We start from the raw sequence: 14,488 nt of genomic DNA, 5'->3' as shown, positions 1-14,488 counted from the left end.
TGGGGTTGTAGCTCGGTAGTAAGAAGTATCTGGGTTGAATCCCCAGTATCAAAACAAAAAATAAAACAGAAATAAAGAAGAAAGAAAGTACAAAGAAGGCAAATAGAATAAAGTACGCCTACCAAGCCATCTTCATATGCTTATGCCCATGATTCCCAAAGTTGTTATGAGAACATTGATCCACAAGAAACTCCCCCAAACGGGTTCCAAATACAAATTAATTTTAGAATTGCTATTTACTAGGCACCTGTTTTGGAAATTCACAAGACTTAGTGAACAGTCAGTAGTTCCTGAAAGTCTTCCAGTAAATAAATTGTTAGACTTTTTAAACCTACTGCTCCTGAAAAAGACATTTGCCTATAGAACCTTTAATTACAGTAACCTTACTCATTGACCAGCATGAGACTACAACATATTTAAGAGATGCTCTATAAATTCCACCAGCAGAATGAAGTTTAAAAGAAGAGTTTCTACCACAGGAGTTTTTATAACCCATCGTAAAAACAATCTTGTTGTCTGGTGAACAATTTTTGTTTGTTTTCACTGCATCTCAACTATAGTTTCATGGTACAGCTGAGAGATGGTGTCTGCTGTTCTGTCCTTGGTAGAGACGAAACCTTACTGATCACCATTTTCTATGTAAAAAAAATCACTGTGCACTATTAAACACTTGGGAGCTTTATCAAGCCGTCCATCTGCACAGCCTGGGTACCAGCCAGGACTCTGACTGAGAGCAGGAGGCTTTCTTGCAGGCAAGAGTCATGTTTAGATCATATCTGACTTTACAAGGATGATTCTTTTAGAAGTGGGGTGGGATGGAATGGAGGTGGAGAAAATCGAACTCCTTAAAGCAGCTACTGGGTCTTACTCTCTTCTCCATTCGCAGGCTATTTTTTCAAACTGGTAAGTAGCCAATAAATAAGATAGGCAATCTTTTACCTTACTGTCTTCCTCTCCAGACACCCAGTCCTATACTTACATATTCTCTATAAATATGTCCTATTGCTCTGTATGTACTTTGTCAGAGAGCTATCCATGTGGCTACGGGCTGTGCCTGGTCCTGCTACTCAGACTCTGCCCATAAGACATAGAAAGTACCCGGAGCAATGCCGGGCGTGGTGGTGCACACCTGTAATCCAGCATTCGGGAGGCGGAGACTGGAGGATCAAGGTTTGTGGACTGCCTTAGCTACTTAGAGAGGCCCTTTGCAACTCGGGCTGGGGGTGTAGCTCAGAGGTATAATGCCCCTGGGTTCCATTCCCAGTACCACCAAAAAGAAAAAAGAAAAAAGAAAGAAAGAAAAAAGTACCGTTGAGCAGGCAGATGATGAACACACAGTCAGAGAATTCCTTCCAACTTATGGGCCTTGTCTAAGGACCCCTGGGAACTGCCCTGTCCTCCAGACAGTGTTTCTCTTGGTAAAACTCGGCCACTGGTTACTCATTCATTCAACAAATATGTTTGGTTTACCACCAAAAGAGATCTTTTGAGCATTATAACTTAGAGGCAGCCACTTAAAAAATTAATTATCATTCGATTACTTTGATCATTTTTGTATTTTCCAGGTACTATTCTAGGCTCTTTAATATATAAGTGAACAAACCAGATACCTTTTCCCCTCCCCCTCCAAATTCCTATCCTTCCAAAGAGAAGATACAGAAGAGGGAGAGGAGGAGAGGGAGGGAGAGAAAGGAAGACACGCAGCTGGTGAGAGCTTCTGCACTGCACGGTGGGCAAGAAGTGAGCTCCAATTCGCACGCGGTGGTTAGGGTAGGCCTTCTGAGATGGTGCCGACTGACCGCGACCAAAACGGGACCAACTAGCCACAATACATATTTTCTAGCAGGAAATTAGTTCAGGAAGAAATGAGAGAGAGAACAGGGTGGGGGCAGGATAGGGTAGGAACAGGTAGAACCCTCCAGGCCTTGATAAAGTTTCTGACTCACTCTGCTCTAAACAAGACACCATTAGAAGACATTAAACACAAGAGAGTATGGTCTGACTTACATTTTAAAATAATCATCCTGGCCATTAAGCTAAGTGTGGGCTGCATTGCTGGCTCCAGGGCAGGTGCAAGGACACTAGTAGTTAGGAGGCGAGGGTGGTGACCAGGAGGACGGGGGCGCCCATGGGTGACAGCAGAGAAAGCAGTGGAAAGTGCTCAGTACCAAGATACATTTTCCAAGTATGGTGGACAGGATACCGCAATGGATTGAATATGGTATTTAAGATAAGCAGCAAGAACAAGGAAACCCAAGGATTTTGGCTCAGGCAAATAACAGCATGTACTGAGATGAAGAACACTGTTGAGAAAACGGACTCGGGGTAAACTTAGGGGTTACATTTCAGAAGGCTGAACTTGAGATGTCCACAGGGAGATTCCCCAGGGCACTGGAGACAGAGAGCACTCCAGCTGAGGCTGGTGGTGGAGCCTATAGATACTGTTTCATTTGTGTGTGTGTGTGTGTGTGTGTGTGTGTGTGTGTGTGTGTGTGTGTATGTGTGTGTGTGTGTGTGTGTGTGTGTGTGTGTGTGTGTTAGTGTTACTAGGAATTGAACCCAGGGGTGTTCTATCTCTGAGCTACACTCCCAGCCTTTTTGTTAAGTTTTTAAAAAATTTTAAGCCAGGATCTTCCTAAATTGGTGAGGCTGGCCTTGAACTCGATGATCCTTCTATCTCAACCTCCCAGGTACTAGGATTACAGGCAGGTATCACTGCACAGATCATTTCTTATTATTATATTACAGGTAAAAAAAATGTCCTAAAAGACCTTATTATCAACATTTTGATGTATATTAATAAAGATACATACATATTAGGTCTCATATTACAAACTTTCCAGTACTCCCTGCCATCTTGTTAGGCAAGGTATGCATAAACATAAGGCATTTCTAACTGCTATTTTTTGGTGGGGGTGCTGCGCATTGCTGTATCTATTTGTCCCTGTCTGGGCTCACTGGAATTGTATTTTAGCCCACCACCTAAAATATCTGGCAATCAGTCACCATCTCCTTTATATCTTCCAATTCAATAAGCAATCCCACAGGCTTTCTATTCAGAGGGGTTTGATTTTGCTACTTGTATCTCTCAGAGTGTTAATTACATATTTCATGGCTTTCTTAGAACAAAATGGGGGAAACATGCTCCTTTAAATACCACTCTTCTGGTCTGCTGGAAACAGAAAGGACGGAATGGCTCCAGGAGTTACAAAAATAGCTTTAGACCTTTTTTGAATTTAAAAACAATCAGAAACAACAGTAAAGCTGAGTAGGGACTGATTGCTCCATGGGTGTATGAATCATAGAATTAAGAGAAATAATGTATTAAAATTAAAATGATCTCTCAAGAAGTGGTACTGAGTAAAAAACATGTACCCTAGACTATAGGAACCTTCACTGAGAATCGCAAAGCACACAGATCAGGAAAAGGAAAGCTGCTGGTAGTGTCCAAAAACTTCTTTTACCAGTACACCACTATCTAATTCTTCCCTTAATAAATTCAGTGAGTCTCCCAACTGAGGCATAAACATCAGAAGGGTAGGTAAGTTGTTTTCTTACTAAGTAGTATGACTTGTGAAAATGTAATTGCCCTGTGAAGGAAAAAAAATATTTAATGATGTGAGAAAAAAAAAAAAAAAAAAAAAAAAAACTCTCGCAGGCCGAGGAGCTCCAGGCACCAGAGAACCGCGTGCTATTCAGAACACGCTCAAAGGGCTGGTAAGAGCTTCAGTTCCAGGGCAAGGAGAATAACTTGGCAGGTGACATATTAACCATAAAAAGAAAAGCCTTGGGAAAACTCGGTTCAAGGGCCTATGATTTTTAGGTGACTACTTAATAAAAATCTATTTTCTTCTAACATTCACCACTGAGGGGAAATGAGAAAGGTTTTTGGATCAGCAACAATAAAAAGAAAATGAGGACCAGGAATATAGCTCAGTGGTAGAGTTCTTGCTAACATGTACCAGGCTGTGGGTTCAATCCTCAACACACACACACACACACACACACACACACACACACACACACACCTCTTTCTAAAATCTATTTTTGCTGAATTTGAGAATAAAATATAAGATATCTAAAGTTTGGAGGCTTAAAGGAGATAGATAGCCCATTCCCCATACTTATATATCCATGTTGGTGACATTTGCCACTATTTTCTTTCTCTTGATAAACATTCAATTTTTTACTAATAGTAGTTTTATGTTGTAATGTACTCTTCAGTTACTTTTGAACACCCTACCTGCTCACATTATGCTTTCGCATTAAAAATCTGAAAAGACTTTATTGGCTTTAGCTTTTATCAATAAGAATTTAAAGAAGCTCCCTGTCACTTGGAGGTAGAGAGAGGGTTAATTTTTACAAAGTAGCACCACAAACAGATTCTGATTATGGATCCTGGACCCTGGATCTCAAAGTCAACTCAAATTCTTTCTTTCTCTTCTTTTTCTAAGCCTGATATTTCTATGAAACGGAGACAAGAGCTATTGTTGCACTCCCGGGTTTTTTGTTTGTTTTGTTTTTGCAGTACTGAGAATTTGAACCCAGGAGGATTCTACTTGTGAGCTACACTCTCAGCCCTATTTTTATTCTTTATTTTGAAACAAGGTTTCACTAAGAGGCTGTGGCTGTATTCAAACCTGCCTGAGATCCTCCTGTCTCAGGCCCCCACGTACTGGGATCACAGGTGTGCTGCCACACCCGGCACACTCGTGCACTTGAGCTGTGACTACTTCGTGATGGTGATGAGGACGAAGAGGCAGACCCTGTGAAGACACCTGCAAGGTCCTGAGCACCGCAGGTGCTGGCAGGAGTTGGGCTTGGTGACCCAAAAGCACGTGGGCAGACACAGTAGCAAAGGGTCTTTAAATATGTTCCATTTTAAAATAAGGCACAAATCCAACTTCTCTATGGGCCAACACTGCATCAGAGAAGAGTGTAAGTTTGGTTTCAAGCTTTCACCAGAAAAAATAATATAAATAAAAAATTTCAGCTTTGGAGCATGGCCGCAGGGCCAACATGGACCATAGCTACAGACGCAGGAAACTATGACCCAAGTAGCAGAACAGGATCGCCACCAGACACACGATGGCGGGTGAAGGAGCCACCAGAGCAGGGAGAGAGGCCAGGCCTGAGACACGCTGGCCTAAGATGGTTACCCTCATGGCCGGCCACAGACAGACACACAGCAGCAGGACATCCCCAGGGCGCCGCCTGTCCATGAGCCCACAGCAGGACACACAGGACGCGCTGGGAATGGGCTGGAGAGAAGACACACAATAGCAGGGGGGGGATTTTCATGAACTGGGGCTAGAAGAAGAACAGAGAAAGTGCTGTTTGCAAAGAATGGAAACTAAAAAGAGAAGTGCTGGCCAAAGGCAGGTAGGGGTGAGAAATCAGCACTGGCGAGCAGCCATACAGGAAGAAATGCAATCTTTGTTCCTCGAGCTCAATTGTATTTCATCATTACATATATTAAAACATGATGCTTGTTTCACCAGGTTTCATAGCTGCTATTCTAGAATTTACTGATCTTTGTGCTACAATAACACTATAACCTATAATTTGGTTCAACTAAAAGCAAAATTAATTCCAGAAATCTGAATTATGTTTAGTTCAACTGTATCAGTCTATAGGAGAATGATGTTTTACCCTAGGGGTTGGCTAATTTATGCTATAATAATAAAGTTTAAAAGTTATGATAGGTTGCATGCGTAGCAAAGCTTCAAATATTTACTATCTTGTTTAAAAAAAAGTTTGCCAACACTTGGTGTATCCTATGGTATTATATTTATCCCTCTAAGCTACTCCAAGTACCTTTTGGAATGAGGTTAAATGTCAATATGCAAATAATAATTTTTCAATGGTTACATTCATTCTTTTTTTTTTATTGGTGCACTGTATTCATACATCATAGTAGGATACATACTTTTGTAGACATACATGCACACTTTTCCCAGTCAGCCCCCACCCAATCCCCACCCCATTCTCTCCCTATCCCTCCCTCCCATGCTTGGCTTAGTAGTTGACATCTAGTATTATGGCAATTTATCTAAAATTAAAAATGATAATCTCACATAACAGTTTCATTTGTCTGATACCAAGCTTTTGATGACTTAAAGATAACATTTCAATATTTCTTTTTGCTTTCTTTCTTACCAGAGAATATTTTTTTTCTATTTTTTAGGTGAAACTATCATATATTTATATATTTATTTTTCAGAAAAAAATCTATCCTAATATGGAATATGGAGTCTAGGTACCCAAAACGATCTTGAAAAAGAACAAAGCTAGAAGATATATATTTTCTGATTTCAAACCATATAAAGCTACATTAATTGAAACAGTGTAGTAATATTCTAAAGGCAGATATATAAACCATTGGAGTTAAATAAAAGCCTAGAGCTAAATTCTTCCCTATATTGTCAAGTTATTTTTGACAAGGTTTCCACGATCATTTGGTGGTGAAAATGATAATCTTTTAACTAAATATTGTTAAAAAATAATAATTACATGGAAAAGAATAAAATTGGACCCTTACCTAATCCCATATACAAATATTAACTCAAAATAGATAATAGACCTAAATATAAATCTTAAGACTATAAACTTTTAGGAGAAAATCTGGGTCATAAAACCTCACAACATTGAAATTGGCAGTGATTTCTTGGTTATGATTTCAATGGCACAGGCAACAGAAGAGTATACAGACGCCCTAAAAAATAAAAAAAAAAAATTGTATATCCAAAGACAATGTAAACAGAGTCAACAGTTACTAATAGAATGGGATAAAATATTTCCAATTGCTATATCTGAAGGTATATTAATATTCCAACTAGAAATCCTAAAAATTAACAACAATAAAGGCAAACAGTACCATTTAGAGATAGGTAAAAGACTAACATAAATAATGAATCTCCACAGATAACCAATCTTAATTGTCTGTTGGATGGAAACTCTTGTTTCTCTGGTTCTGGTGTGTGTGTGTTACCTATTTCTTCTTTGTGGTTAATCTCTTTGAGTATTTTCTCTAGCGCTGGTTTTGAAGACATAAATTCCTTCAGTTTCTGTTTGTCATGGAAGCTTCTTATTTTTCCATCTAATTTGATAGAAGGTTTTGCTGGGTAGGAAATTTTTGGCTGGAAGTTGTTTTCTTTCAGAGTTTGGAATATGTTACTCCAAGCCCTTCTGGCTCTCATGACTTGGTTTGGGAAGTCTGGAGTGATTCTAATTGGTTTGCCTCTGAATGTCACTTGGCCCTTTGTTTTTGTTGCCTTTAAGATTCTCTGCTTGGCTTCCACATTGGTCATTTTGACAATGATGTGGCGTGGGGATCCTCTTCTCCGATCCTGTCTAAAGGGAGTTCTATAAGTTTCCTGAACCTGTGTATCGACCTCTTGCTCTATGTTTGGAAAATTTTCTGCTATTACTTCCTTGAAGAGATTGTTGATCCCTTTGGTTTCACTTTCTTTTCCCTCCTCTATTCCAATTATTCTTAGGTTAGCTCTCTTAAAATGGGCCCATATTTCTTCAATATCAGATTCCTGCTGTCAGATATTTTTTTCTAGATTAGAAACTATGAGTTCATTTTTGGAATGATCATCTTCTAAGAGCGAGATTCTGTTCTCCATGTGTTCTAATCGGTTGTTTGTGCTTTGAATTGAGGCCTTTACTTCATTAATTGCATCCTTTATCTCTTTTTGGCTCTCTCTGAGTTCTTTTCGAAGCACCTCTATTATTTCTACAGTTATTTTCCTGAATTGATCTTCTAGAAATCTCTGATTTTCTGTTTTATCGGGTTCTGATGTTGTGGGGTTGTGGGCATTAATTGCTCCAGTATTATTCCTCTTTCCCATGATTTCCGATGTTTGTGCCTTCTCTGGGTTCTTCCCTTGGGTCACTATGACTTCCCTTAAGGTGTTCTGGATCTCGAGTCAGTAGTATCTCGGACCCCACTACTCCTTTACTGGGTTTTATCACAGAGTCTCCGACCCAGAGAGTCGATAGCGGCTGCTTTAGACTGTGGGGGGTGCCAGGTTGCACGTTCTCCTATGGTGTGATATCTCTGCCACTGCCCCTCCCCCACTGGGTCAAGTCCCAGGGAGTACAGTACTGGGATTTCTCCTCTGTGGCCCGCAATTTGACTCACTGTTCTTGAGTACGCAGATGTAGCTGTACTGGCCTCGCTGAATTCGCTGCTGCTGCCGCTGGTGGCAATATGGCGCCGCTGCTACGCCCTCGGCTATGGGGCTGGCGTTTTTCTTCTTGATTTTGATTTCTACTCTGAATCCCTGCAGCGTGTGCTGAGCTCGGCCACTGGGAGCTTTAGATGCTCTCTGTGCGGAGAAATCCCGCCTAGCTGTTCCACAGTGGCTCACCTCGGCTTGCTGTAGCCGTCCCGTGAATTCGCCGGTGCCTCCGGCAGTATGGCGCTGCTGCCGCGTCTGCAGCGTCCTCGGGCGCGAGGCCGGTGTATCTCCTCTGTGGCTCTGTTCTCAGTCCGCTTTCTCTCTGGAGCCTGGTGATTTTTTGTTTCACTGGTGATGGTGTTTTCTGGCTATGAAAGGCGCTGATTTTGTGGTAATGGAGATTTGTTGTTAGCGGGGCTCTTAAGCCCCGCTTTTCTCGGTCGCCATCTTCCCGGAAGTCGGAAACAGCTACATTCATTCTAACCTTACCTCTTTTTTAATTGTGTGTGTGTATGTGTGCGGAGGGGGATGTTATTTAATGAGAGTTTTAGGCCAGGCAAAATGATACCTGCCTACAATCCCAGTACATAGGAGGCTGAGAAAGGAGGATAGCAGGCTTGAGGCCAGCCTGAGCTACTTAGTGAGACCCTAAGCAACTTAGCAAGACCCTGTTTCAAAATAAAAAGTGTTTAAAAAGGTATAAAGGTATAGCTCAGGGGTAGAATGCCTCTGGGTTCAATCTGCAGTACGAGAGAGAGCCAGAGAGTGAGGGAGAGGAGAGGAGAGGAGAGGAGAGGAGAGGAGAGGAGAGGAGAGGAGAGGAGAGGGGAGGGGAGGAGAGGAGAGGAGAGGGCGGCTGGTGATCCCCACTCGTCAGAAACCTGCCTGCTGTTCTGGTGAGCAGGGTGGTGGTGGGGTGATGAGGCTGAACTTGGGGCCCAGCAAGAGCGAGGCTGTGAACAGGCATGGAGGGGGCCCTGAGGAGATGCCTCAGGCCCCATCCTACTCCCAGCCCCTTCCATTTCCGCCATGGTCACTGATGGTGGTCACCTCCTCTGGTCCTTCAGGTTCATCTGCACGTAGAGCTGACAACCCAGCGTATTTTCTAGGGCTCAGAGCCATAACCCATAATTTGTGTTGATTGCAAGAAAATGATTTGGGAAACTGAGAATGGATGAATAGATTTGGGATAAAACTCTGAGAATTACCAAAAACGAAACAAACAAGAAACCCTCCAAGACCCATACGTAGAGTGAAGGGCAGGGCGAGGCCTCCCATGCCTGGTGTCCATTCTCAAAAGCCATTCACGGCACTGTTGAGCCACCACTAGGAAAGTGTCCTCTCTCCTTTAGCTCACAAAAATAAATACCTTAAAATGGCCAAGATACCCTGTGAGAATGTAATAATAAACCAGCATCAAATAAATGACTCTTGAATATAACTGAGTGGCATTTCCTCTGTGATGAGGCGAAACCATGTTAGAGGACGTGGGAGAGGAAGAAGCAGAAGTCGGCCCAGTGGTATTCACTGCCCTGAGCAATCCAAAGTAGACGGGCTGCTTTCCTGACGCTAAGTCACCAGCTTGACATCAAGTCTATACCAGGCATAAAGGAAAGCCCAAGTGCAATTGCAGCCTGGGCTTCCGCTGGGCATAAACCTTCACTGCTCAGAGAAACGAAAGAACTAAAGCGGCCTTCCCATCCTCTATCTCTCCTGCACATACGTTCCCAGAGTGACTGTCCTCATCACAAAGGGCGAAAGCAAATTAGTTCACGTTCGATTTCATTGTTCATGCAATCTGATAATAAACTTCTAGACTGTTCTCTGCATGACGTAATCGAAGCTGGAGCAGGTGCCAAGAGAATAAGGGTGTGAGCAGGAGACGGGATGAAGGGGAGGGAGAGAACGGGACAAATCCTACTTTCAAATTCTCAGAGATGCCGAGTGAGCTCTTCTGTGGTAAATAAAACCTGATCCCTGGAGATCTTCAATGTCTTAGGCTCTGAAAATAGGACAAACTAGTCTCTAAATTAATTCAGTGGTTATTTGTAGAGAAAGGAAACATTTCGACTCTGCGCCCCGGTTTTCTCACGCAATTCTGGACGTAATCGCATCGAAAACCAACTCCTGCTTTGAGGATCTCCAGGAACCCAGGCGGCCAGTGGGATGCGGTCATGGAAGCACCTGCAGCCCGCCACGGTGTCAAACTCAGGTCTACACACACAGGAATTTCTTCTTGTTTTCCATAAGTGTAAAAATGCACAAAAATAACAAGTTTTCAGTGGAAGCTTATGAAGGGTTTGACTTGGAGGGGTGGCTGGGGATAACACTGGCTGTTTTATTTTGTCCATCTGTCGACTTGTGGCTTTGCAAACTTATTATTAAAATATTAATAAAACCCCAAATAAATATAAATAAGATTGTTGTAGGACAGAGTGTCCTTAGCCCTTCCAGTGCCCTAATTGATAACAAAAAGACCAACTGGAGAAGACACAAAGGTTATAAACACAAATATCTCAAATTATATAGAAAGCTGGTTAATATGAGCAAAACAGGATTTATATGTGATTTGGATCCCTTATTAATTTTGAAGCTGCCCTTTCCTCCTATTCCTGTATCCTGTACCCATAAACACACATTGAAGTAGGCAAAAAACCTGAATTCCTTCCTCTAATCTTATTTCTTTTACCCCCTGTAGTGTTATCCTACCAAGAAAAAAAAATGGCAGAAAGCCACCGGAAGTCCCATGGAGCCAGGTGTCAAAACAGAAGCTGGGCGGGGAGGGAAAACAGGCTTGAGCTGTGTGCACCTGCGCCTCCCTGCTCTCTCCAGTACCTTTCTGCCTCAGGACCTTGGCACTTGCTTTCTCTCTGCTTGGAATGCTCTCCTCCACTCACTCCTCTCTCCCCTGACGTGTGAGGGCAGCCCTGGCCTCTTCACAGAACTTAACACGTGACTTATGAAGACGAATTTTATGTGTTTAAGTGTAAGCTCCATGTAAGCAGGCTCAGGAAGGTAAACAATTCAGTTAGATCTTGGTATGACATTTTGTTCACTGAGCTAATACACACTGAGTGGCCAAAGATGACATTTAGGGAATGAGCACTGAGTGTGGTAAGATACCGGTGCAAGAAATATGACGGTGAGCAGGACAAGAAAACATGTCTGCCCTCGTGGGGCCTACGTTTTGCTTGGCGGGAATAGATGATAAATAAAATAACCAAATTACATAGCATTTTAGAACATAACTATAGTGAAGAATAGATACAAAGGGAAAGGGAGGTAAAGAAGCCAGTAGAGAGTATGTGGCTGCATTTAAAATACAGTATTTGAGATAGACTATTGATTGATTGATTGATTGATTGAAGTACTGGGGATGGATTAGTTAATGAAGACTGAGCTCAGATTTCACCTTCTTAGAAAGTCTATCTCGAGCCAGGCGTGGTGGCGCACACTTGTAATCCCAGCACTCGGGAGGCTGAGACAGGAGCATCCCACAGGTTCAAAGCCAGCCTCAGCTACTTAGTGAGGCTCTCAGCAACTTAGTGAGACCCTGTTTCCAAATAAAGTATAAGATAGGCCTGAGACTGTAGCCTTCTACCTCTGACCTACACTCAAGACCTATTTTATATTAACTCATTGGCAGACAACGGTTTCTTGAGGATGGTTATTCAAAATATTCTTGCTTTATATATTTGATTTACAAAAGTGTGACCAAGATGGTTACTTTATCATAAAGTATTCTAGGGAAAAATTATCTCTTCACAAAATTATGCAGAGAAAACTGGATGGCACATATGAAAGAATAAGTTAGCATTCTATGCCACTCTTTATATAAAAATTAATATAAAATTAATCAATGACCTAAACATGAGCTAAAGCCATAAAATTCTCCCAGGGCGGTTAGAAGAGACAGTTTGGCAATTACTCAAGAGTCAAAAAGAGAATTACTATATGACTCAGTAATTCCACTTCTATTAATATAGCTAAGAAATTAAAAATATATATCCATGGAAAAACTTGTACACAGATATGTATAGTAAAATAATTTTTAGTAGCCCAAAGGTAGAGAAACCCAAATATCCATTAATGGATGATTGTATAAATAAATTGTGGGGGATATATATATATATATATATATATATATATATATACACACACACACACACACACACACACATACATACATACACACACACACATATATATATATATACATATACATACAATGAAATACTACTTAGCCATAAAAACAACCAAGTATTGGTACAGGCTTCAACTTAGGAACTTCAAGAATATTATGCTAAGTGAAAGAAGCCAGACATAAAAGGTAACATAGTGTATAATTCATTGGGTAAAATATATCCAGAATAGGCAAATTCACATAAACCTCATTTCTACATTCATTTCAGTATTTAAACTATCTCTAACATTTTAATCAATTTTTATAGCTTTGTTGATGTATAGTTCACACAATAGAATTGATTTAAATGTTTATTTTTGTGGCTTTTGATAAATATTGGTGGCCCAGCAACCACCACTATAATCAAACTTTAAAAAGCATGCAGAACCCCTCAAAAGTTCTTTCAACTCTCTCTGGACCGTCAATTCTTGCCACATTTGCCATTACAATTCTGTCATTTCTAGAATTTCCTATCAGGGGAATCATTTAGTATTGTTGAACCAGGCCATAGTGTCAACCTAAGACACCTCTATTCAAGGATAGGAATCGTGATTTTTGCGCACAGCCAAGGACAGATGTGTGTTCCAACAACCTTTAAGGAATCAAAAAATGCTGTGACCTTGTGCCCCTTGCTGAGAAGCTCTGGGACTGGCTGGCCAGGCCTCTGCAGGTAGAAGACCGCTGGTAGATTCACTGCAATGCAGGCTGTCTGGAGAGAACTGGGGAGACATACCCAGGTGGTTTCAGCCTGTTGACCTTTCAAAGTGACAGAGACAAAATGGGGTCTGTTTGGTTTCAAAGAACTTGTCAGTATGTAATCTGAACGATCTGGATACAATGATTTAGCACAGTGGGTTTGAAGTTTATGCTATTTTGTGAATCAGTTATCATAGGTTCGAGGCCAGCCTCGGCCACTTAGTGAGGCCCTCTGCAACTTAGTGAGACCCTGTTTCAAAATAAAGAATGAAATGGTGGTGTAGCTCAGAAGTAGAATGCCCCTGGGCTCAATCCCAAGTACCAAAACAAAACACAACTAGGCATTGTACTAACTCTGAATTCTATTTTCTTCTTCTGAAATCATTGGTTTTACTAGTTTAATATATTTGATGAACTTGTCAGGACTCTAAACAATAAAATCTGTTTCTCTGCCAAGTGTTGACAGTGTTGCTCAGATTATGTTTCTTTTTCCTCCATCTCCGGGGTCTCTTCTCTGAGTGGCTTTGTGATCAGTCAATGATTTGGACGGAGGTTCTACAGTGATAACTCAAGTTGGTGAAGCTCCCAGGGGCTGAAGAATTTATTCAAACTCACAACAAATAAGTAAGTCTCCCCGGCTTCTTTTGACTTTGCTTTTGCTCCCAGGGAAGTTCCATGTGTTCCATTATGAGTGCATGGAGAGCGAATCAACTCAGCCCTTTCTTGCTTACAAAACCTCCCCCTTACCTTTCTAGCTGCTTCTCCTCTTTCTCAAAACAAATTGGCCACATCCGACCAGTAAACCTGTGTTTTTACCACCAGATCTGGAAGGGTAGGAACATCCTCAGGCCAGAAGCGTTTCCTCCAGTGGCAGTTTTTCAAAAGCAAACATTTTCAAGTTCTTTGCTATCTGTGTTTTTTATTTTTATTTTTTTGTGGTACTGCGAGTGGAACCCAGAGGCTTTCTACCTCTGGGCTATACTGCCAGACCTATTTTATACTTTATTTGGAAACAGGGTCTCACTAAGTTGCTGAGAGCGTCACTCAGTAGCTGAGGCTGGCTTCAAACCTGTGCGATCCTCCTGTCTCAGCCTCCCAAGCGTGGGGATTACAAGCATGCACCGCCACGCCCAGCTTGCTATCTCTCTTTTTAAATGGTTGTGTTTAAAATTTCTGTCCTATTTTATACTTTTTTTTGCAGGAATCACCCAACTACCTCAAATTGTCATTAGTGGAAGGAGAGTTTTAAGCATGCATACACGGATTATTTATCATGATTTATCAAATTGGTTATATTAACTCAAACAAATTACTTCAAAAATTAGCCAACCACAGCAGGAAAAAACTTCTTGTTTGCAAAATCTTGGATTTAACTTCTACAGAGTGTGTAGAAACAGTCAATGGAATGATATAATAATTA

The 14,488-nt window shown here is 41.3% G+C and overlaps 1 protein-coding gene across 1 annotated transcript in view; it reads right to left on the bottom strand.

The window, feature by feature from the left end:
• Positions 1 to 14,488, bottom strand: part of TMTC1 (transmembrane O-mannosyltransferase targeting cadherins 1) — a gene marked incomplete at both ends in the record, with an annotated part of 320,957 nt that overhangs the window by 132,073 nt on the left and 174,396 nt on the right.

Source organism: Muscardinus avellanarius (assembly GCF_963383645.1).
Source record: "Muscardinus avellanarius genome assembly, chromosome: 11".
NCBI classification, from domain to species: Eukaryota; Metazoa; Chordata; class Mammalia; order Rodentia; family Gliridae; genus Muscardinus; species Muscardinus avellanarius.
The sequence above is the reverse complement of the archived record's forward strand: the minus strand, read 5'-3'. Positions and strand labels throughout refer to the sequence as shown.